The sequence below is a fragment of the Ctenopharyngodon idella genome, chromosome 21, assembly GCF_019924925.1.
Source record: "Ctenopharyngodon idella isolate HZGC_01 chromosome 21, HZGC01, whole genome shotgun sequence".
Lineage (NCBI taxonomy): Eukaryota > Metazoa > Chordata > Actinopteri > Cypriniformes > Xenocyprididae > Ctenopharyngodon > Ctenopharyngodon idella.
The window spans coordinates 25337021-25339747 of record NC_067240.1 but is presented as its reverse complement, the minus strand read 5'-3'; positions in this window follow the sequence as shown (position 1 = coordinate 25339747).

The following is a 2727-nucleotide window of genomic DNA, read 5'->3' as shown; positions in this document are numbered from 1 at the left end:
TGTGACAGTAACATTTTAGGTCCCATTAGTTAACTAACATTAACCAACAATAAGCAACACATTTGTTGCAGTATTTATTCATCTTTGTTGACGTTAGATAGTAAAAGTACAACTATTCATTGTTAGTTCATTTAATATAAACAGATACAATGTTTGATTTTAATAATATGTTAGTAAATGTTTAATAAATGCTTTAGAAATACTTGTATTTTTCATTGTTAATTCATGTAAACTAACGCAGTTTTTCCCTATAGATCCCTATAAATATGACTGGGTTCTCTCCTTCAGTGTTGGTCTTTGGGATTTTTTCAGTGCCATGTGAAAATCACTTTAAAAAAATACCTCTCCTCAACAAAATGTATAATCTGAGGTCTAGCATGAAATGTGCAGGACAAATTATGTGACAAAAAAAATCTGTAGCCTAATCTTTCATTCAACAATTTCAGTCATTTCTGACTCTTGGTGATTCTTTGGGCCATCTCTTGCTATACGTGAGAGACTGTCCATGAATTTGCTTGCCGATTATTTTTCCAGGGTAGGTCGCCAGGTCTTTCTGTGAAGGAATTTCAATGGCAAACACAATACCTCTCTTACCTTAATTATTAAACAAAAAGATTTTTGTGCAGTGCCTGCAGTAGAGTAGGTTACCTTCCAGATCGTTTAAAGGGATCACCTCAAAACATCCAGCTATTTACTAATGCCACATCCCAGGCCTAGTTCTGCAGTGGAGGGTGAGGCTGCTAGCTGTGCCGCAAACTGTCAGCAAAGAGATGTAAAGGGGTTGCTAGAGGTATTCCTGTAAATATTTCACTGGCCTCCCAGGGCTCAGAGGCTGAGGCTCAGCACCGGTAATGGTATGCCGTGGCGGGAGGCCGCTGGCAGAAGTAGAGCAGAATAATGGAAACAGATTGGGTTCCCGGATCAATTCCCAGTTGGCTCCCCATCAGCGGCGGCAATTATTCATGCCACCGACAAAAGATAACGGCGAGTTAAAAATAAAGTCGCGACAGGGAGTGGAGGATCACCTTAATTACAAACAACATAGAAAACACTGCTCTGGGAGATACCAGCCCCTCCCAAACATGCCCAGTGACTGTGTCAACCTGCTTGTGGTGCTGTGTGTGTGTGTTTTCGGTGGTCCATTAGTCGTTGGTTGTTGAGGAAGAGTGTTACAGGGTTAATGAGGAAACTGCTGTAGAGTACAGACCCTCTGAGTATTTTGTTCGGATCGATTTGGGTGTTTAAGGTGAAAACCTCTTGTGTTCAGCTGAGCCTTGGAGTATTATCTGGGTCCCAAAGCCTTTATTTATCACACAGCTAAAAATAAGGGAATTAAACAAGTGCACGTCTCCTCATGCAGGTAATTATATTCATTCGATTGAGGAAAAATAGTTCAAGATTAGAACTTCGGATGAATGCTGCAGTGGTTTCCTGAGGAAAATTAGAATCCTTAGGGGTTACTTTTTTATAGCTCAGAGGACTTAAAGGAAGTGTTCACCCTAAAAATGAAATTTTCTTTTTCCTTTTTTCACCATCATGTTGTTCAAACCCCATCTGACATTCTTTCATTCTACTTTTATAGATTTTGATGTACGTTTTATGATTTTCCATGCATTTTGAAGGAAAAACAGTAACCAGGTCAAAATGCCTATTTTTGTGTTCCACGGAAGAAAGAAAGTCATATGAGTTTGGAACAACATGAAAGTGAGTAAATAATAACAATGACATTTTATCAATAATGATAAAAGATTAGTTCACTTTAAAAAGAAAATTACCCCAAGATTTACTCACTATCAAGCCGTCCTAGGTGTATTTGACTTTCTTCTTTCGAATGAACACAGTCGGAGTTATATTAATAAATATCCTGACGCGTCCAATCTTTATAATGGCAGTGAATGGGAAACAACGAGTATGAAGCTCAAGAAAGTGCATCCACCCATCATAAACGTACTCCACGTGGCTCTGGGGGGTTAATAAAGGCTTTCTGAAGCGAAGCGATGCGTTTGTGTAAGAAAAATATCCATATTTAACAAGTTATGAAGTAAAATATCTAGCTTCCACCAAACCACCTTCTGTATTCAACTTACGAAAAAAGAGTAACTGACGTTGCGTAAGTTACACTTTTTTCGTAAGTTGAATACAGAAGGCGTAAGACGTAGCGTAAGTGTTTTGAACTGTGAGAGGGGTTACACTTTCTTCGTAAGATGAATACGGAAAGCGGTCTGGCGGAAGCTAGATATTTTACCTTATAACTTGTTAAATATGGATATTTTTCTTACACAAACGCATCGCTTTGCTTCAGAAAGCCTTTGTTAACCCCCTGGAGCCGTATGGAGTACATTTAGGATGGATGAATGGATGCACTTTCTTCAGCTTCATACTCGTTGGTCCCGTTCACTGCCAAAACTTGGACGTGTCAGGATATTTATTAATATAACTCCGACTGTGTTCATCAGAAAGAAGAAAGTCATATACACCTAGGATGGCTTGAAGGTGAGTAAAGCTTGGGGTAATTTTCATTTAAAAATGAACTAATCCTTTAAAAGTATTTTGGAGACATAAAAAGAATTGTTAATTTTTTATTGCAGACAGATTTACCCATAATTATAGCTGTTCTTGCTTAAAAATGAGAAACTATTTAATTTTAGCATACTCTGACGATTTACATTGCAAAACCATTTTGCATAAATGACATGTCCTAAATAATAATTATATGTATTCAAATAT